At 38.5% G+C, this 23,717-nt stretch overlaps 1 non-coding gene across 1 annotated transcript; it reads left to right on the plus strand.

Moving 5' to 3' along the window:
* Positions 1-20,937: 20,937 nt before the first annotated feature.
* Positions 20,938-21,040, plus strand: LOC140521782 (U6 spliceosomal RNA). Its single transcript, XR_011973081.1, has one exon. It is a non-coding gene; the product is annotated as a U6 spliceosomal RNA (small nuclear RNA).
* Positions 21,041-23,717: the final 2,677 nt, after the last annotated feature.

Raw genomic sequence — 23,717 nt, forward strand, 5'->3', positions numbered from 1 at the left:
AATTATGGTTGCTAATTGAGATGAGCACCTGGACCCAAAGAGTGTCATTGATAGCTTCATGTCACTTTAGAGGGAGGTTCCCAGCGATGTCTCTCCCCCTCCCCATTTGTTCCTCCCATGGATATGTTCTTAACCTGTCACTGACCGACCTTTTTTAGCAATGACTTTTATGGAAGCATAGATAGCACATGTAGAATTTTTAGATGGCTTGACTCTGGGAGAGATTGGTGACATACTGGGTGACTGTGTTTAGATCCAGAAAGATTTTTTTAGAAGCTAGAGGAATTGGTTGACTCTAATAACATAAAGAAAAGAAGTTTTAAAAAAATCAACCTCACAAATTCAAAATGGTGGAGGAATGGCTAGATAGATTTGTGTAAAAAAAAAAAAAGACTAGAGAATTTTAGTGTCTACAAATGTAAAATGAGTCAGTGATCACATGGAAGTAAAAAACAACAAATTATCTGAAGCCAAATTAATAGAAGTATAATGACGAGAACAAGGCATGTGAGAGCCTTGCTATTTCCTGTTCTGGTCGGAACCTATATGAAGGAGGACTGTGTTCAGTTCTGGATGCCACATTTTAGGAAAGACATTAGGAATGGACATTTATAGGGCAGTTAGGTGGGACAGTGGATAGAGCACCAGCCCTGGAGTCAGGAGGACCTGAATTCAAATATGACCTCAGACATTTACTAGCTGTGACCCTAGGCAAGGCACTTAATCCCAATTGCCTCAAAAAAAAAAAAAAAAAAAGGAATGGACATTTAATAAGGACATGCCAAAATGCATCTAGAATGTGAGAACATAATTGTGAGGGAATTGGAGACCATGCCATGTATGGCTTTATTCAATGAATTGGAAATGTTCAACCTAGAAAAGGATTGTCTTCAAGTATTTAAAGGAATATCATTTGGAAGCATGATTCAATTTTTTCTGTTTAGTTCCTTAAGTCAAGACTAGGAAAAATGGGTGAAGTTTCAGAGAGGTAGATTGAGGCTTAACAGGAAGGGAAAATTCCTAACCATTAAAGCTGGGCAAAAGTGATAGCATCAGCTTGGAAAATAGAATTCTCTTTCATTGGAGGACTTCAAGCTGAAACTTAATGTCCACTTGTTGGGACTGGCAAGTAGGATTAGACTAAATGATGTCTCAAGTCCCTTCTTTGAATACTGGCCCCCAATCTAGGTAAATTAAAATCAAAGAAGATTTTTCTAAGCCCCATCTCACATTGAACTATGGGGATCTTGCCTACAAATGTCATATATGTTACACAAATGTTAATAGTTTATACAAAGATCATTATTTTCAATATTCACCTACTTTAGAATTTGTAACAAATGTACACATATCGTGTGTACCAACCACTGACCACTTTCTAAGGTGTTTTTTTATAAAGTTGTTCCATGCTCTGGAAAACTAGAATTTGGGATTGAATCTCAAGCTTGGGAGGATGACAATAAGATATCTGCAGGAGATTTGGGGGTTGGAAGGTTTAATGAAATCCTAATACATGATGCTTGGCGTTTGTCTTATAGTCAACACTGTCTTATAGTCAGTTGCCAATCTACTACTTTTTACGATAAAGGGAAAAACCCACCATTTCAGTACATAGCAAATTGCTTTCACTGCTAATAGCCTGCAGATAACGACAAGTGCCAAGTCAGAGTACTCATTACTGGATGCAAATCCATGGGACTTTCTCATTTGCATGTAATGATTTAGAATAGAAACCAATACATAATAATGTTGGGGAGTCTCAGCAAATAAAATTCTACATTCTCTGGGTTTTCTTTAGCTCCTACTATCTGTTTGGACCATTAATTCAAATTTTCATTTTGCAAATTAAGAATAACCTGAATAAAAGATAGTGGTCTGCCTCAACCCCCCCCCACCAAAAAAAATTTCCTACATTCATAGGATGCCAATTCAGAAACCGACAATACATCAGCAGTACCCCCATGTAAAGTGGTTTCACATGCCACAGAAGCCACAGCTTCCATTTTCAGAGTGAGAAAATCATATTGAAATTTATCCTTTATGCTGGAATTCAGACTATGTCTTCTACACAGACTTCTGTATATTGAATGATCCTTTTTTGCAAACAGACAGGAACGATTCCTTTGCCCTCAATCACTCAAGCACACATTTATAATGCACTTGTAAACAATTTTTGCATATCTGGACTATGCAAATTGTTCCTTCTTAGAGAAAAACTGCTCACTCTGACTCTTGGCTTCATACATTTTGCAAATGGTCTGTTCAGTGAATGTGACTCCCCGCTGCTTGGATTTTATAATGCTACAGGGCTTTGGGGTAGAATTTCTAATAGATGCTTCTGTGGTGCAAAGCATCCTTGCTGATAATAGTCTCCTATTTAGTATCACGAAGGGTTTGGAGGAGAAGAGGAAACAAGTCAAATTCTAAATATTTTAAGTACTCAGTCAAAGGAAAAAAAGGGAAAGAACTTTTTCTCTAGAGGTGCAACAGTTATTTGAGGGATCTCTGTGTTAGTGAGGGTCACTTAATGTCTCAAAGGAGAAAGAGAATCCTGACAACTGTGTTGCGGCTTGGTTTGTATATCCTGGGCTCATACACGCACTATGAATATGGCTGCAGTATATCAGGAGACTGCAAGGTGCAGATAAGGGGATTCACTGTGAGTTGCTTCTTATAAGAGTATTGCAAATACTGATTAGGATAAATCAATCCGCAGATTCAAAAAAGGCCTGGACAAGCTATAAAATCTGGCCAAATTAAATAAAATGAAATAGAATGGAATTATATGTAAAAGGCTTCCACTTGAATTCAAAAATCAGCCTTCCAAGTAGAAGATGGAGTATATATGGCCACGTAGCAATTTCTGTGAAAGAAGTGGAAGTTTTAGTATATTCAGTCCCCGCATGAGTCACTAGCATAAATGCGCTATGAAATCTTAAACTATATTAACAGAGATAGAACCTTAGAAATTAAGGAAGTAATGGTTTCATTGTGCTTTCTCCTTGATTGGAACATATCTGGAGAACTGTACTTAGCTCTGGATACCATATTTTTAGAGGAAGACTGATAAACTCAAGTCTTTCCAGAGAAAGGTAAACAGAATAATGAAAACTCGGGAGTTTCTGCCTCTTGAGGACCAGTTGGAGGAAGTGGGAATGTTGAGCCTGGAGGACAAAAGACACAGACTGGTCATGTTAGCTATTTTGAAGTACTTGAAGGACTGTTATTTAGAAGAGGGGTTTAACATATTCTGCTTGGACTCAGAGGACAGAATTAGAAGCAATCATGGCAAATTGCAAAGAGGGGAATTTAGATTTTATGTAGAGAAACAATTTGCTAGCAATCCCCAAAGTGGGATGGCATGCCAGAGAAGGAACTGGGCTTCCCCTTTGTCAGAGGTATTTAAGTAAAATTTTGATGATCTCTCTTGCAGACATGTTATAGAAGATTTTTTTCAGATATGGTCTGGACTACTTGAACCCTGAGGTCCTGCCTCAGAAACAGTGAAAATCGGACAAAAATAAATAATTGCTAACATTTATATAGCACTTTACAAAGTTTGCAAAGCACTTTACAAATATTATCTCATTTTATCCTCACAACAACCTTTGGAAGTTGTGCTATTACCATCCCCATTTTACAGTTGAAAAGACTGAGGCAGACAGGAGTTAAGTCTGGGTCACACATCTAAGTGTCCGGGGCAGGATCTGAACTTACGTCTTTCTGACTCTAAATCCAGCACCCAATTCACTACACCACCTGGCTGCCCACCAAAAAATTAAGGCATAATTTGATTTTTTGTTGTTGTTGTTTTAATGAAATGATTTTCTTATTATTTTCTCTGCTAAAACATGTTATTCAATAAGCATCTAGCTTTTGTCCAGTGTCAGAATTGATATTAAGCCTGACAACACAATCATTAAATCAGGTGCTTTCTTTACCTAATATATTTAAGGTTCCTGCATTTTTGAGTTTGATACTCATGCCAAAAGATCCTCCTGTTCTTGGGGTGTGGAAGTGGTTACTAGATACAGTCATTTGACAAAGCACTGAAGACTAAAAGATACTGTTGTTCATTGTTCATTTTGAACATGACCAGTGACATCGTAAATGATGTCTCAACTTGCCTTTGAATTGGATTTAAGTGAGACAGAGTTGCACAGAGTCATCAGCCTCACCCTCTCTTCCAGCGTCATTGAAATCTAGTGATAAAACAACAGTTAGGAAGATTGGCAATGGCCTGGGATGTAGTGGATGACCTTGGTGTCTTTGAGATATAACCAAGCTCTAAGTGCTCCACAACTCTTGTTTCAGCTGTCTTCATGTCCGTTGGAATAAATTGTTCTCATCCATCCATCCTGCGAGGAATGTCTTCATTAGACACCCCCCTAACTTACCAACAGGTTTGAGGCCTACCCTCAACCTGGTTACCTTCAACCTGATAGCAGAATGGAGAGGAGACCCATACTCCTCTTATAGAGTGAGATCCTGGGAGCTTAAGGGGATTGATGAGTGAATACATAGAAGACACTATTTGTGGATAGGTACTGGACTTTGAGTCAGAAAGACTAAAGTGTGCGTTTTAATCTAGACTTTTAGGTTAGGTGACCCTAGGCAGGTAATTTAATCTCTCTTTTGGCCAGTTTCCTCATCACCACCCATCCCTTTCAGCTCTAAATTTGTGTTCCTTTGATCTATGATCCCATGATCCAATAGGCTAGTTTACCACTAGGCATGTAAGATGAACCATAACTGTAAGCTTGTTAAGCAAAATTTCCTCAAATAATGGTAGCTTCTCCGAATACCTTAATTGTGTGTAAGAGGATGATGCCTTTCATGCTTATCCTCTTTGCTTCTTGTCATACACGGGTTCTCAGAACACACTCTCCGATATTAGTTTAAAGCCTATGCTGAGGTTAATTCACATTTTAGGCTGATTATAAAGGGCATCCTGTTCTGACTAGAGAACACCCAGCTAGCCTCTTATCTACAGCTCATAGTGGCAAAGGTAGGATTTGAAACCATTACCATACAGGTAGCATCATAGAGAATCCAGGTTCTTTAACTCTAAACCCAACACTCTTTCCATTGTATGATCAGAGGTTCCCAAACTTATTTGGACTACCATCCCCTTTTCACAAAAAATTACTCAGCACCCCCCGCCTCAGAAATCTGCTTTCTTTAACCCTTTAAGAGTTTTTTAAAATTTGCCTCATTTTATATAAAATATTTTCTTAAATTTAATAATTTATTGTAAATTTGTGGTTTTTTTCTGCATTGAAATGTTGATAACACAATATTGTGTCATGTAAATACATAGTATTGTATTGTAAACAAGTCATTACATGCATTTATTCCTGCCAACTCATGCTGGATTACCTGACAATGTGCAACACACTCACCTGCTAACACTTGCTTGTTAAGACCTGTTGAAGAACTTGACTACTGATTGGTTATAACTTGTATTTTGTGTGTTTGTTTGGAAAATAATGTAATCACTACGACTTTAACTGTTACAAAACAGATAAAACATATACAAACAGTTTTTCAAAATTTTCTTCTCCTCTCTTCCGTCCTTATGCTTCTAGTGAACCCTTATTTTTATTCAATGCCCCCTAATTGCACCCAAGGTTACTACCACCCCCTGGATCATTCCAACACCCCTTGGGGAAGAGGGGTGGTATCACCCATTTTGGGAGCCTATGGTACAATGCTGCTTTTCCTGGATTCCCACTAATTAATCTCACATTACTTGGCCACAAACAGTCCTGTCTTGCCTGAAATGTGTTTTCTGTCTCTTCACATTCTTTGAGTCTAAGCTCAGCTATACCCTCCTAAGGGAAGCTTAAACCTCATTTTCCTAGTTGTTAGTACCTTGCTTGACATAAATTATTTTGCATATCTTTTGCATTTAATTTTCTGTATGCATTCTATTTTCCCCTTAGTAAAGCTACCTCAGGGCAGGAACTGCTTTGTTTTCTGTCATTATACCATCTGGGTCCAGCACCATTCCTGGCCCTTAGTAAGTACTTAATGCATGCTTTTTTTTGACTTAATGAACAAATGGGTCAAGAGAGATGAACTTTGTATTTTTGTTCATGAGAAAATGGAATCCCTCCATAGGTTTTATTTGTCTGTGGTTTTCTTTCTGTGTGGGGCTGGAGGGGTCCAGAGGCAGTTTTTAAGCTATTTAATTTACACTAAAGTGTCTATCACTGACATGAATTGACCTCAGAATCCTAAAATCCAGGAAAAGCAACATTGTACCATAGGTTCTCAAAGTGGGATTGTTAAGTGGAATTCCCAAAGTTGGTTGTTAAGGGTGCTCTCAGATGAGAGCAGCATGTCTTTCTTGTAGAGAACACAGTTGCTGACATGGGCCATGATTTCTGAATGAAGCATCATAACCATTCCCAAGTGCATCAGCTATTATGGGGCATGTGAATCTCCCCTTTGATGGTCACAGGAAAGTCAGATCCCAGTGAACAAGGTAGAAGATGGAGAATTCCTGGAGAAGAACGAGAGAGTAGAAAAAGAGCCACAAGTTAAACAGAGGTGCTATGTCCTACTTGCTCCCAGGATTACTGTAATTGGGGAGCAGCGAGTGATAAGATCTAGCCTCACACTGAAGGGTAGTGACAACATTGGGGTGGCCAGAGACATTGTTCCAAATCACTGAAGTATTTAGTTTCCTCTCTAGGCTCCCTCATCTTCTTAGATAAAGTGATTTCCATATATATCTATAGATATATAGATTTAGATAGATATCTATCTATCTATCTATCTATCTATCTATCTATCTATCTATCTATCCATCTATCTATCTGTGGAGACGGCCTACATTGGGATCATCAACTACCCTTTCAATCCAGAGAGGCAGGCCAAACAAAGTGGGGCTGAATAGGGAAATGTGGAATGTTTTTGGTGTGAGTGGACTAGATACATGGGCTCCGCAAAGACTACCTCCAACTTCTTACCAATTTAGAAAGATTTTGAATCTGATGCTGTTGAAGGCCTGTATATTCATCTAAGCACTGGCCTAGCTAAATTGACAGAGGCTTATCCTAAGAACGCTAGAAATTGAGTGATGGATTTTGTTGTTATTTTTTTTTGCCACAGTAACTCATAATGATCCCTCTATTAAGGAGTGAAAGGGTTTTTGTCTATGTTAGTTCCTACACTGATCAAATCAAGGTTCATTTGACTATTTAAAGGATGTACTTCTTTGCACATACTAGGCACTGATCCTGATAATAGCTAGCATTTATATAGCACCTTAGAATTTCCAGGGCAGCTAGGTGGCCTAGGGGATAGAACACCAAACCTAGAACTGAGAAGACCTTAACTGAAATCCAGACTCAGACATTTACTAGCTGTGTGACCCTGGCCAAGTCGCTTAACCCTGTTTACATCCATGTCCTCATCTGCAAAATGAACTAGAGGAGGAAATGGCAAACCACTCTAGTATCTTCCCCAAGAAAACTTCAAATGGGGTCAAGAAGAGTCAGACATGACTGAAACGACTAACAACATTAGAGTTTGCAAAGCATTTAATGAATATTATCACATTTGATCCTCACAAGGATTCCAAGAGGTAGTTATTATCTTTAAAGAGGGGGAAACTAAGAGAGACAAAGGTCAAATAACTTGCTTGAGTTCATTAGTTAATAAGTGTCTAAGGGAGGATTTGAACTCAAGTCTTCCTGACTTTGTGTCCAGTGCTGTAGCCACTGCACCACCAGATGCCCCAATTTATTTTTTATTTGACCCTCATAACAACGAAGCAAGGTGATATTTTCCTAGCATTGAGGCCAGGTCTTAAAGCCTGGAACCCCTAGGTTCAGACCTTCCCTCTGACACACATTGGATATGTGATCCTATGTAAGTCACTTAATGTCTCAGTAAACTAAGACAGAATAGATTAGAAACCATTCTGCATTAGTAGGCTGAGTTTTCTCACTGAGTACTTCCTGGACCAGTGAAATTATACATCATGTTCTGCACCCTTCCCCTCTCCTTCATCCCTAGACCCACATTATAGGCAGTAATTGAGAGTTAAAGCAAAAGGACATATTAATGACATGGGAAGCAGCAGAAAGAAGCTTCCAGCAACTAAATTAAGACCCTTGATCAGAAATCCAGTGTTTAGAACCTCAGCAGCACTATTAAGTTGACTTCTATTGCTTAGGAAACTAGTTGAGCTAGAGGCTGTGCCTTGTAACTTAGGTGTCCACTACTTAATTTGCTCAGTTGAAGTCTTAGGGATAAGGAGAGAAGATGGGTTTAGCAGACACAAAAAATATATCCCTACTCTGCCTCTCTCTTAAGTGGTACATGGATATTTTAATCCTTTTACTACTTTCCCAGCAGAAAATGTAATTCACACCAGGAGAAGGCTCATGATTATGCAAAGGAGTTTAAACAACTTAGGGAGCAAGGCAATGCAACATTTTGGTCGTGGTTGTTTGTAGACTACACCATTAATATTTTGTGTGCTGTATCATATTTTAATTTATTTTGTTAAATATATCCCAATTACATTTTTATTTTTTTGTTTAGTATGAAATTTTTTTCCAGTTACATGTAAACAACAATTTTTAACACTTGTTTTTAAAACTTTGAGTTCCAATTTCTCTCCCTTATTCCTTCCTCACTCCAAACAATTCCATATAGGTTATATATGTGTAGTTATGCAAAACAAATCCATAATAGTCATGTTGTGAAAGAAAACACAGATAAAAAAAAACTCAAGAAAAATAAAGAAAGCAGGGAAAAAAAACTGCTTTGATCTGTATTCGCACACCATCAGTTCTTTCTCTGGGGATGGATAACATTTTTCATCCTAAGTCCTTCAGAGTTATCATGAATTGTTGTACTGCTGAGAACAGCTAAGTCATTCATAGCTGATCATCCCATAATACTGCTGTTTCTTTGTACCCATTCCATTTCACTTTGCATCAGCCCATGCAAGTCTTTCTGGGGTTTTCTGAGAGCATCCTTCTCTTCATTTTTTTATAGTATAATAATAGTATTCCATCACAATTACGTACCATAACTTATCCAGCTATTCCCCAACTGATGTGCATCCCCTCGATTTCCAATTCTTTACCCTCAGAAAAGAGCTGCTATAAGTATTTTTTACATATTTTTCCTTTTTGATTTTTTTCTCCCTTCTGAAATGGACCTATTAGTGATATTGCTATGTCAAAGTATGCATGGTTTTATAGCACTTTGGACATGGTTCCAAATTGTTCCATGGAATGGTTTAATCAATTCACAACTCTGACAATGGTACATTAATATCTCATTTTTCCCATATCCCCTCTAACATTTGACATTTACCTTTTCTAATCTATTATCTAATTATCTATTATCTAATCTAACAGATCTAAAACAAACAGGATTGTTTTAACTTGCATTTCTCTGATCAATAGTGAGTTAAAATAGTTTGTCATCTGAAAACTGATTATATCTTTTGATCATTTATCAATTGGGTAATGGCTCTTATTTTTATAAATTCGATGCAGTTCTCTATATGTTAGAAAAATGAGGCCTTTATCAGAGAAGCTTCCTTCAACCAAACTTTTTTTCACAGTTACTATTGCTAACTGTACTTCCCTCCATCCTATTCCCCCTATCCTCATTTATACTATTGCTAACTGTACTTCCCTCCATCCTATTCCCCCTATCCTCATTTATTCTATTCTCTCTTCTTTCACCCTGTCCCTCCTCAAAAGTGCTGTGCTTCTGATTACCCCTTCTCCCACTTTGGAATGGAATAGAAGGGGATTCTCCTTCTCCCATTATATTCCTCTCTCACCCATTAATTTTATTTTTTAGCTATCATCCCTTCACATTCAACTTACCCTGTGCTCTCTGCTTATATATATTCCCTCTAACTACCCTAATAATGAGAAAGGTCTCATGTGTTGCAAATATAATCTTTCCATGGAGGAACGTAAACAGTTCAATTTTAATAAGTCTTTCCTTTTTACCTTTTCATGCTTCCCTTCTATCACAACCCAACCCCACTTCTCTTATTCCCTTCCCTTTCTATTTTCCTGTAAGATAAGATAGATTTCTATACCCCATTGCCTGTGTATCTTATTTCCCAGTTACATGTAAAAACAATTTTTAATATTCATTTGTATAACTTTGAGTCCCAAATTCTCACCCGTCCTCCCTCCCTACCCACCCTCACTGAGAAGGGAAGCAATTCAATATAGGTCATACAGGTGTGGTCATGCAAAACACTTTCATAACAGTCATCTTGTTTACTTTCACCCCATCCTTCCTCAAAAGTATTTGCTTCTGAGTACCTCTCCCCCAAACTACCCTCCTCTATCTACCCTCCCCCAAACTATCAATCCCCTCTCTTGTATCCCTTTGCCCCCTACATTCCTGTAGGGTAAGATAGATTTCCATACCCAACTGAGTGTGTATGTTATTTCCTCCTTAAGCCAATTCCAGTGAGAGTAAAGTTCACTCATTCCCTCTCACCTCTCCCTTCCACTCTTTTTCTTGTCTCTTTTATGTGAGATAATTTACCCCATTCAATCTCTTCTTTTCTCCTTCTCCCATTATATTCCTCTCTCACCTATTAATTTTATTTTTTAGCTATCATCCCTTCATATTCAACTCACCGTGTACCTTCTGTATCTATATATTCCTTCTAACTGCCCTAATAATGAGAAAGGTCTCATGTGTTACAAATATCATCTTTTCATGGAGGAATGTAAACAGTTCAATTTTAATAAGTCCTTCCTGTTTACCTTTTCATGCTTCTCTTAAGTCTTGTATTTGAAAATCAATTTTTCTATTTAGCACTGGTTTTTTCTCAAGAATGCATTAAATCATACTACATCATTGAATATCTATTTTGCCCCTCATGGATTACACTTAATTTTGCTGGATGGGTGATTCTTGGTTTTAATGCTAGCTCCTTTGACCTCTGGAATACCATGTTCCAAGCCCACCGATCCCTTAATGTAGAAGCTGCTAAATCTTGTGTTATACTGATTGTGTTTCCATAATACTTGAATTGTTTCTTTGTAACTGCTTGCAACATTTTCACCTTACCTGGGAGCTCTGGAATGTGGCTATAATATTCCTGAGAATTTTTTTTTACCTTCTGGTTCTAGAATATCAGGACAGTTTTCCTTAATAATTTCTTAAAAGATGATGTCTAGGCTCTTTTTTTTATTATAGCCTTCAAGCAGTTCAACAATTTTTAAATTATCTCTCCTGGATTTATTTTCCAAGTCAGCTGTTTTTCCAGTGAGATATTTCACATTGTCTTGTACTTTTTCACCATGTTGGTTCTGTTTTATGATTTCTTGATTTCTCATAGAATCATTAGCTTCCATTTGCTCCATTCTAATTTTGAAGGAATTATTTCCTTCACTGAGCTTTTGGACCTCCTTTTCCATTTGGCCAATTCTGCTTTTTAAGACATTCTTCTCCTTATTGACTTTTTGGACCTCTTTTGCCATTTGATCTAGTCTATTTTTTAAGGTGCTATTTTCTTCGGTATTTTTTGAGTCTCCTTTACCAAACTGTTGACTCATTTTTTCATGATTTTCTTGTAACACTCTCATTTCTCTTCCTGACTTTTCCTCTACTTCTCTTACTTGGTTTTTAAAGTCCTTGTTGAGCTCCTCCATGGTCTGAGACCAATTCATATTTTTCTTAGAAGCTTTGGATATAGGAGCTTTGACTTTATTGTCTTCTTCTGAGTATATGTTTGGATCTTCCTTATCACCACAGTAAGATTCTATACTCTGAGGTTTTTTTCCATTGTTTATTTATTTTCCTAACCTATCTCTTGACTTCTTAACTCTTTGTTAAGGTAGGGCTCTGCTTCCAGTATGGAGGGCATACTGTCCCAAGTTTCAGGGGTTTTGTGCAGCTGTTTTCAGAGATGCTTCTAGGAACCTGTAAGTTTTTAGTTCTTCCCAGGTGGCATGACCTAAAGAGAGGTGTTTACTCCTCTCCTGGCCTGAGCTCTGGTCTATAAGTGGCCACAAGCACTCTTTTCTGCCCTGAAACTGCAAGGAGGATTCCCTCTCCACTGCTGCCACAAGCTCTGCTATACCAGTGCTCCTCCTCACCCCAGGAGTGCCACCCAGGACTGTGACCCAGATCCAAGTATGGGCAAAGCAACAGAGTCCTGCCTCAGTGCCAGAAAAGAGACTCCTATTATCTCCTTCTGACCAGCTGTTGGAACCCCTTACCATCTGTGGACTAAGAGCTCTTGAAACAGCTGTTGTTTGCCACAGTCACTGCCACCACCACTGTTGCTGCTGATTCAATCACTCCCAAGACCTGTTCCTGGTTTACTAGGGTCAGGGCTGGATTGCATTCCTTTCTCATCCAGGTCCAACAGCCCTTTTCTACTGACCTTTTAAGTTTTCTTTGGTGTTTGTGAATTAATAAGTCTGGAAACTACCACAGCTGACAGTGATTCAGTCCCTTGAGGCCTGCTCTGGGTTTGTGGGGGGCCTGGTCTGTGCTGGTGCTGGCACTGCCTGCACTGGACTGTACTCCTATCTCAGTATGGTGCAACAGACCTTTCCTGTTGACCTCCCAGGTTGTCTTGTGCTGGAGATTTATTTCATCCTGTCTTTTTGTGGGTTTTCTACTCTACAATTTGTTTAGAGTCATTTTTACAGGTATTTGGAGGGGTTTGGGGGAGAGCTTTGGCGAGTCCCTGCTTTTACTTTGCCATCTTGGCTCTGACCCCTACAGCATTATTTTAAAAAAATGTTATTTTGGTGATAGGGGAGAGAGGTATGAGGGAGCTGGCTTAAGGTGCTGTTTAATATGACAGGACAGATGTCAAGAAGAATGAGTGACTATGGACACTTTTGTGTCCCTTGGACACTGATGTGTGGGCAGCACTGATGGGTGTGTGCCTGGTTCACTGGATTCCTGGACACTCTCAGAGCTCCACCAATCAGCAGATCCACAGCACACAGTGCTTTCCCATTCATCTCCAGGCAGCAGATGGGTCCCATTCAGGCTGGCTATTGTTTCTGACCAGCTGTCCTCCTTTTTCACTGAGGTCATTGAATCTAGACTCTATTTGCAATACAATTAATTGACTGGCAAGTCTACAGGACATGAAGAATACCATTCTTTTATCTACTAGAAACCTGTCCCTTCTTGCCATTTATTCTGTTCAGGATTAGGCACCTTGGTCACTGCCTAAGGACAGGGCTATTGTACTACCCACATCCCTAGGAGAAGGGGCCCTTGTGTGAGGGGCACTGGTCTGTGTGCTGTCAGGGACTGGAGGTCCTCAGTGTGAACTGAGGAGAGGAGGAGGAGGGGTATGAATTTTGTTAGCAAGGTCACAAGTAGGTTGGCAGTCTGTGTCAAGGCTTGGAGTACAGACTCTTGTCCCAATTAGTATAATCTGAGGCTCCATCTTTACTTGAGAATAGTAAGAATGAGGAAACCAGTTAGTTATGACAGCAACATGGAAAAAATTTAAGAAAAACAATCCAGCTGGTTTGAATCAAATTTATAGAATCATAGATTAAGAGCACCTGATAATAACTCAGAGTCCTGTTGAGTCCAGCTCTCTCATTTTACAATTGAGGAACCTGAGACCCTTGTAGGTTAAGCAACTTGCTTACTATTGCAAAGACAATAAGTAAGAGGATTGAAATCAAAGTCCTCTGACTCCAATCAAATAACTATTCAATCATTATGTGTCAGGAATTGTTTTAGGTGCAGGACATACAAAGATGAAGGTGAAATAATCCCTGCCTTCAGTGATCTTTCTATTCTAATATTCTAGAAATGGAAACCTAACTGGTTCCCCCCATTTTCAAGTCTCTAAAAGAATCTCATGGCTGTTTAAAATGCATGCAAATATTCTGTGGCAGCCACTTCCTTCCTTGCTTCTACATGATATGTTCATGTCTATTTTAGCATTTAAAGTCTCTTTCCCTCCTGGTACTTAAATCCATTCTGCCCAGGGCTCAGTAGTACTGAATCACCTTTTCCATGCATGGTACCAACTAACTTTACTTCTCTAGTACCACCAATCCAAGGGTATTTGGACAAATGTATAGTCCTGTCCAGTTCTGCCCTGATTCTATGGGTAACTGAACTTTCCTGAGCTTTAGGCTCAGACAAACACTGGATAATCTGGTCTCTTTAAACTTAAAAGGTTTTGGGGGATTGATCAACGAGGGAGAGATTATGAAATTTTAAGCACATGAGCTGTCTTTTCACCTATTTCTTGGAACTGGCAAATACAGCTGTTTGTTTAGGGAAGTAGAATAAATGAGGAAATGTTCCTAAAGGGGAGCTTGGCATGGGATTAATTCTAAACCTGCAAGGAAAGCTGGGGTCTAACAGATTGGAGAGAGAAGGATCATTTCAATGGACTTACTTCTATTTTTAGCCTTGATAACTAGTGGAATAGCTGTGTCAAATAAATTAGTACCAGAGAGCATTGGCAGAGTTTGCAAGTGACCACTAGAGTGAAAGATAACAGATATTCTCTTGGAAATTTCTATTGGAATGTAGCTAACTGAAACAGACAAGAAAGTTCATATGAGAAAGAGGCCTAGGCATCCATGTAAGTCTGACTGAGTGTGTAAAAAAGTAGTTTGAGATAGAAGGATACAAAAAGACTTGTGGTTATAGATCAGGTATAGACAATATTAGTAATGTATTAGTAAGATTGTAAGTTCCTTGAGGACAGGAACTGTATTTTGTCTCTTTTTGTATCCCAGCACTTATCACAGTGCCTAACACATAGTGGGCTCTTAATAAACATTTATTGAATTGAATTAATGTGTATATAAATGTAGCTGTAGATACATAAGGCTCAACTCAAGTCCTGCTTACACTGTGAAGTCTTCCTTGACCCCCCCACCTCCTTCAGATGAAGCATTTTCTAAAAAAATAAATGATCTTCTTTTTGAACATTTACTTTTTATTGTGCTGTGTGAAATACCTATGTAATTAATGCAAGTACTGCATTAAGAGCCATATTTCCCCAAATATTCAGTGGGGCAGCTCAGTCTCCACAGAAGGATCAGTGAATATAACCAGTGCCTTTTTTTTTTTTAAATCATATGCTTTTTAGGATCATAGATCTAGAGCTAGAAGAAACCTTAAAGGTTATCTGGTTCAACCCTTTCATGTTATGGTCAAGGAAACTAAGAAGTAAGAAATCTAAGTGACATGCCCAAACTCACATAGTCAGTAAGCATCAGAAGTAAGATCTGAACCCATATCCTCTGACTAGACAGCCAACGTTCTTTCCATTGTGCCATGCTTCCTCTCTGTCATTCCTTTTTTCTGGAGTGCTCTGTCTAGCTCTTCTCTTGCCCCCCATCACACCCTCTTCTTAGTTTACTTTTCTCTGTACAGTCCATTTCCCTCCATTAGAATATAAGCTACTTGAGAGTATGAAAGTACTTAGTACATGCCTAGCACGTGTAGTAGGTGCTTGATAGACATTTGTTGAATTAAGTGTCTGTCTACACATAATTCTAATTGAGATTTATTGAATTCAATGCCCTCTAAAAGGCATGGTTTCCATATATTCTATTCACTGTCAGTCTTTCAAGCAGGTGTTTTACATAGTTTTTATACTACGTTTCAGAGTACATCTGATTCCTTCCCCTCATTTTCTGATCTCTACATCTGTTTCAGATGTGTGCCACAGTAGAAGTTCCAGATATGGTGGCCACTTCCTTTCTTGTCTCAGTATTCAAATCTGTCTTAGCAATGAGTTTCTTTCCTCCAACCCATTCTGATCAAGATTTCAAATGTAATGTCTTGCTACTTCTCTGGGACTGGCAAGCCAGGAAAAAGACACTGTTGAACCCTCCCTTTCTATAAAGAAAAATAAGCTAAATGACCACATCTGACAGCTCATACAACATTTCCCACTCTGCTAAAAGAAGGGTTGTGTGTTTCATCATCAGTGCTCCAGTCTGAGGGTCTTATGCTTGTGTCAAGATCATATAAAGAAGTCACATGTCTAAAAATATGGAGTCTAGACATGTTCTCTGGTCCGTGTGACCTCTCAAACCTCTCTAAAATAGGAATTAGGCACTAGAGAAAAAGCAATTTCAGTTGCCTCAATAGTCTAGAATATAAAGAGCCAAAACAAGGTTAAATGCCACCCAATCAACTAATAGCATAGAAAACTAATCTCTAGCCCCTAACAAGAATTCACTCAGCATCCCTTCCCACCACAACCCTGGCAGTAGGGGTATACAAGCTGACCTAGCTAATTTCAACAGAATTCAGCTCTACATCCCACTCCCAGTGTAGGGAAATGCCAAAAACAGGAATCTGTTCAAGCTGGGATAGACAGCACCATGGCAGTGAGGAGCAACTCAACCAGATAACAGGGGAACAGAAAGGGGGCAGGACACATTTATAGTTGGGTAGTACTCCACTAACCCTAAGATAAAGAGCCCAGCATCTAACTGGAGATAGTTCTGTTCCTCCAGAAGTAACTTGGAGCAGAGATCAAAGCTGGTGAACCATGAACTGACCAGTATCAGAGGAGCTTGAGCCCCTTTGAAATCTAGTCTCCTAGGGAAACCATCATCAAAAAGGAAAGAGTCATAAAGTGAGCAATAGGGGAATATAATGAAAAAAAGATTGAAATTACTCATTATTGAAAATAATGAAGAAAGACTGAAAAAATATGACAGAAGAAAGAAAAATCAATTAAATACCTTGAGCACAAACAGAAAAACCAACCAGATAAATCAATAGGGAAGAAACTAAATGCAGAAGGCCTCTAGATCAGGTAAGAGAGTTCAGGCATCTATGAATGTGTTGCAAGACAAAAGAAAACCAATTAACACCTGATAAAGCAGAGGATCCAGGGGATTCCTAACAAAACATAGAAACACCACAAGATAGGTAAGAAGAAGATAAAACTATCCCTATTTGCTAATGATATGATGGTTTATTTGGAAAACCCCAAAGGATTAACAAAGATACTGAGACAATTAGTAGTTTCAGCAAAGTTGCAGACTTGTAATAAACTTTCAAAAATAAACTGCCTGGATTGAAGCATACTCTTTCTCACTTTTTGTATTTTTTCATGTTTTTTTTTTTCCCCTGTCAGTCTGTGTCTTCTTCCACAACATGACTAATATGGTAATATTTTTTGCATGATTGAACTTGTATAACTCTTATCAAATTGCTTACCATCTCAGGAAGGGGAGGTGAGGACGGGAGAGAGAAAATTGAGGGAGGGAGAGAGAAAATTTGGAACTTGTTTTTAAAAAAAATGAATGTGGGATATTGTCTTTACATGTAACAGGGGAGAAATTTTAAAAAATAAAAGGAAAAAATAAACTGCATTTCTATGTAATAACAAAATCCAAGAGATAATAATAGGAAGGGGAATACCATTCCAAATAACTACAAAGTGTTATTTAAAATATGTTCAAATGTTATGTTAAAATCTGGAAGATATTAGATTTAGATTCACACTTTATACCACATTTCACAATACATTCTACATGGGCAGATTACTTTAATATTAAAAAAAAATCATACTATAAGAATATTAGAAGTGGGGGGAGGAGCCAAGATGGTGGAGCAGAAAGATACACATATGCTAGCTTCTAACCCACAGCCCATAAAATATCTGTAAAGAAGAACTCCCAACAAATTCTGGAGCAGCAGAAGCCACAGAACAACAGAGTGGAGATTTCTGCTCCAGAGAGACCTGAAAACCTGACATGAAAGGTCCCTCACTCACCAGACCCGGAGCAGAGCCCAGTCCTGCCTTGGCCAAGCGGCACCAAGGGGAGCAGATCTGAGCAGGCTTCAGGGACAGACTCTCCAGAGGCCACGCAGGTCCCTCCACCCACAGGTGACAACGGTCGGTGAGAGAGTCTTTTTGGCTTGCTGAGAGGGGAGCAGGGTGTCTCCATAACTCAGGCCCCCTAGGGAGGCAGCAGTGGAGGCAGCAACGAACAAGGGCTCCCAAAGCAGGCAAGAGCTCAGATCCATTGTTGAATGTCTCTGCATAGACCCTCTAAGGAAACTGAGTCCCCAGTGGCGGCCCTGCCCCCACCTGAGCACCTGAACTTAATCTTATCCTGAATAGCAGCGCCTCCCCTGCCCAAAGCCCTGAGGCTGGGAAGCAGCATTTGAATCTCAGACCCCAAGCGCTGGCTGGGTGGATCTGGAGGTGAGGTGGGTGTAGAGAGGACACTCAGAAGTCAAGTAACTGGCTGGGAAAATGCCCAGAAAAGGGGGAAAAAAAATAAGACCATAGAAGGTTACTTTCTTGGTGAACAGATATCTCCTCCCATCCTTTTTGATAAGGAAGAACAATGCTTACCATCAGGGAAAGACATAAACATCAAGGCTTCTGTATCCCAAACATCCAAAATAAATATTCAATGGGTTCAGGCCATAGAAGAGCTCAAAAAGGATTTTGAAAATCAAGTTAGAGAGATGGAGGAAAAACTGGGAAGAGAAATGAAAGAGATGCAAGAAAAGCATGAAAATCAGGTCAACACCTTGCTAAAGGAGACCCAGGTCAAGGAGAAAATATTGCAAGCAGCTAGAAAGAAACAATTCAAGTATTGTGGAAATACAATCAGGATAACACAAGATCTAGCAGCTTCTACATTAAGGGATGGAAGGGTGTGGAATATGATATTCCAGAAGTCAAAGGAACTAGGACTAAAACCAAGAATCACCTACCCAGCAAAACTGAGTATAATACTTCAGGGGAAAAAAATGGTCTTTCAATGAAATTGGGGACTTTCAAGCATTCTTGATGAAAAGACCAGAGCTGAAAAGAAAATTTGACTTTCAAACACAAGAATGAAGAGAAGCATGAAAAGGTAAACAGCAAAGAGAAGTCATAAGGGACTTACTAAAGTTGAACTGTTTACATTCCTATACGGAAAGACAATATTTGTAACTCTTGAAATTTTCAGTATCTGGGTAGTTTGTGGGATTGCACACACACACACACACACACACACACACACAGAGCACAGAGTGAATTGAATAGGATGGGATCATATCTTTAAAAAATGAAATTAAGTGAAGAGAGAGAAATATATTGGGAGGAGAAAGGGAGAAATGGAATGGGGCAAATTATCCCTCATAAAAGAGGCAAGCAAAAGACTTTTTAGTGGAGGGAAAAAGAAGGGAGGTGAGAGAAAAACACGGTTTACTCTCATCACATTCCACTAAAGGAAGGAATAAAATGCACACTCATTTTGGTATGAAAACCTATCTTACAATACAGGATAGTGGGGGAGAAGGGGATAAGCAGGGTGGGGGAGATGATGGAAGGGAGGGCAATGGGAAGAGGGAGCAATTAGAAGTCAATACTCCTGGGGAGGGACAGGATCAAGAGAGAATAGAATAAATGAGTGGCAGGACAGGATGGAGGGAAATATAGTTAGTCTTACACAACACGACTATTATGGAAATCATTTGCAAAACTTCACAGATATGGCCTATATTGAATTGGCTGCCTTCCCAAAGGGAATGGGTGGGGAGGGAGGGATGAAGAGAAGATGGAACTCAAAGTTTTAGGAACAACTGTCGAGTACTGTTCTTGACACTAGGAAATAAGAAATGCAGGTAATGGGGTATAGAAAGTTATCTGGCCCTACAGGACAAAAGAGAAGATGGGGACAAGGGAAGGGAGGGATGATAGAAGAGAGGGCAGATTGGTGATAGGGGCAATCAGAATGCTCGGTGTTTTGAGGTGAGGGGAGGGGACAAATGGGGAGAAAATTTAGAACCCAAAATTTTGTGAAAATGAATGTTAAAAGTTAAATAAATTTTTTAAAAAATTTAAAATAAAAATAAAAAAATAATAATAAAAAAATTTAAAAAAGAATATTAGAAGTGAAGCAGAACATACACACCTCACAGCTATGAGTAAAAGATGCATTCTTAACCAAACAAAAAATAGAAGCAATTACAAAAGATAAAATAGATAACTTTGATTACTTAACATGGAAAAGCTTCTGCACTGACAAAATTAATGCATCTAACATAAGAGGGGAGGTAGTCAACTGGGAAAAATATTTGTATCAAATTTCTCTGATAAGGGTGTGGCATCTGATATATAAATAATTCATAGATATATGAGACCAACAGCCATTTCCCAAACAAACAGTTCTCAAAAGAAATGCAAACTATTAATAGTTATATAAAAGGATGCTCTAAATCACAAATAATTAAGAGAATGTAAATCAAAACAGCCCTGATGTTTTTTTTTTCCCACAACCTGCAAATCAGCAAAGATAACATTGTTGGAGGGTTGTGAGAAGATAAGCTGGAAGAGCTATGAATCAATACAACCAGTTTAGAAAAGAAGTTGGACTTACACAAATAAAACACCTAAAATGTCTCTACACTTTGACCCAGAGATTTTATTACTGGACTTATACCGTAAGGAGGCCACTGATAAAAAGAATGTCCCTATACACATCAAAATATTTATAGCATTACTTTTTGTGATAGTCAAGACCTGGAAACAAAGTGGATGTTCATTGATTGGGGAATAACTAACAAATTGAGGTCCCTGAATGTAATGGAATATTACTGTCCTGTAAGAAATGATTGATGTGATGAATAAAGAGAAACATGGAAAGATCTATATAAACTGACACAGAGTCAGGTAAGCAGAGACAAGAAAACAATATATAGAATGATGATAATGTTAATGGAAAAAACCACCAACTATACACAAAATCAAAAGTGAATTTTACAAAATCGTAGAGAATAAAAATGCATACTTCAAAACAAGATATATAGAAAAGATTCACACTCCCTTTGCAGAGAAGAAAGGTTCACAAATGTTGCATATTGTACATCTTTTCACACTTCTTCTGTGTATTGATGAGTTGTATTGAATTGTTTCCTCCTTTCTTGGTCTTAAAAATGCTATTTGTGCGCTTGCTTTCGCAGCACGTATGCTGAAATTGAAACAATCCACAGAAAATTAACACCGTCCCTGCACAAGGATCATACACAACTTCATGAAGGATTTCATATTTTAAATTGCCAGACACTCAAGAAATAAGAGATACATACAAACCAAATAAAGTTCAGGCACAGAATTTATTAGGGAAAAAAAAAAGCAGGGGAAGTAATCATAATTTCAGACAAAGTTAAAGCTAAAACAGATTTAATCAAAAGAGGAAAATAGGGAAACTATACTAAATGTCAGCCATAATAATCAATATTGTTTTAGACTATTTAAAATAGACAGTATAAGATTGGAATATTGCTGTGGTATAGGAAACTATGAGTTGGTGGACTTAGAAAAATATGGAAAGACTTGGGCCAATGAAGGAAAATGCTATCTACCCTCAGAGAAACAGGACAAACAAGTAGAGTATGGTCTTACATTGGTTGGTTGGTTGGTTGTTGTCCTTCATTCTTGAAGAGGACCCAAATGACATCACCATTATAAACTCAAGTTTTAATGGGTCAGACTGTGACTGATCAGACCAACATGAGCTCTGAATGCTCTACCACAGATTGGGCACAGACAGTTCATGTGAACATTTGGGGTGGATACTCCAAATTTGCACATTGTATGTTTACTTTATGCTGTCTCAATTCTGTTTTGCTCACAGAGCACAGCACCCTTTCTGATGTGGGCATGCCATGCTGAGTGGTCCTGTGCCAGTGTCTCCCATGTTGCATAATCAAATCCAAAGTTCTTGAGAGAGACCTTGAGAGTGTCCTTGTATCAGTTCTTCTGACCAGCATGTGATCACCTGCCCCATGCAAGTTCTTCTCCATAAAATAGTCTTTTTGGCAAGCTACATTTTGCGTTCAAACAACGTGGCCAGCCCATCAGAGTTGCAGTCTCTGAAGCATAGTTTGAATGCTTGGCAGTTCAGCTCAGGCAAAGACCATCCATACGTGGAACCATCAGTTACAACAAATGGAGAAGTTTTGAACACTGTGGATAAGTTCACTTACCTTGGTAGTGTACTTTCCAGGGATGTACACATTGACAATGAGATTGATGCATGCATTGCCAGAACTAGCTCAGTGTTTGGGAGGTTCCAAGGAAAAGTTTGGGAGAGAAGAGGTATTAGACTGACTACCAAACTGAAAGTCTACAAAGCCATTGTGCTGACCTCATCATTGTATGCCTATGAAACATGGACAGTCTACCAGCGCCATGCCAGGAAACTGAATCACTTCCATTTGAACTGTCTTAGGAAGATTCTGAGGATCACCTGGACGGATAAGGTGTCACACAGTGAAGTCCTTGCCAGAGATGGTCTTACATAGATGCATATGAATGTATATATCTATATATGAGTATGATTATAGCTATCTAAGTATATGTATGGTATATAAGTGCATGTAGGTGTGTATATGTATGTATATATATGTCTGCACTTAATTGTAGCCTGGTGGGGGCGGGGGGGGGGAAGAGAAGGGGGGAAAGCAGGAAAGAAAGGGGGAAAAAAGAACAAAGTGAAAGGTGCAGCAGAAAACAAAAGAAAACTTACAAGGAAGCAAAGAAAAGATGGACTGCTAGGAACACAATGGGTAGTACTTATTACGTAGGCTTTCTTGAAATGGAAATTTATTGCTGTATATTTTGAATTCGCTCTTATGTTCTTCTGTGCACATGGCAATGCTTTTTTATTCTTTTCTTATTTTGTATTTAAGTTTATAATATGTTTCTTTTTCTTTTCTTATTGTGTATTTAAGTTTAAAATAAATTAATAAAAAAATACTATTTGTGGGGCAGCTAGATGATGCTGTGGGTAGAGAACCGGCTTTGGAGTCAAGAGGACCTGAGTTTAAATCTAGCCTTAGATGCTAGCTGTGTGACCATGGGCAAGTCACTTAATCCAATTGCCTCCAAATACATATATATGCACAAACATATATGTATATGTGTATATATGCATATGTATGAATATGTGTATATTTATATGTATGTATAATACATATATACATATACATAATTCATATATGTGTGCATGTTCATCCTTCATTGCTGAAGAAGACCATGCCATCAGAGAAATAATGACATGACTTGCACTTCATTTTGTTTTGAGTGAGGGAGGGCTTATATACATATATATATATATATGTATGTATGTATATGTATATGTATATATATGTATGTGTGTGTGTAAATGTATAATGTATGTGTGTATATGTGTATGTGTGCATATATACTATATATTATATAGAATGGTTCTCTGGGAGTGGAAGAGCAGGGCTACTGTGGTGATGTAAAAAAAGATAAGAATAGGAGATAAGATATAGCAAACACTAGCAAAGGATAGAAATGAAACAAATATATCATCTGTTTTTCCCTAAAGTCTGAATTTTAACATATTTCTCAAGTTGTTCAAAACTTCAAGCTATCTTGGAGAATGACAATATAGAATAAACTGGTCGTTATTCTGTGATACCTACTATTTGCCAAGCACCATGCTATGTGCTGGAAACGCAAATCAAAAGAAAGTCCCTGACTTCTAGAAGCTTACATTTTAATGGAAGAAGGGAAGCTCAAAAGGGATGGGGGTAGGGGGAGAATTCCTAAGTTGTCCCAAAAGCAGAGCAGTTGATGAGAAAAGATGAAAAGCCTGTGCTGGGCCCCCTCCTTAAATGGAGGATTTGGAGCTCATGACTCTGCCTCTCAAGTCAGAATCCAATCAGAGAAACAGATTAGTGCTGAAATGTGAGTACCA

Source organism: Notamacropus eugenii, chromosome 1 (assembly GCF_028372415.1).
Source record: "Notamacropus eugenii isolate mMacEug1 chromosome 1, mMacEug1.pri_v2, whole genome shotgun sequence".
Classification (NCBI taxonomy): Eukaryota; Metazoa; Chordata; class Mammalia; order Diprotodontia; family Macropodidae; genus Notamacropus; species Notamacropus eugenii.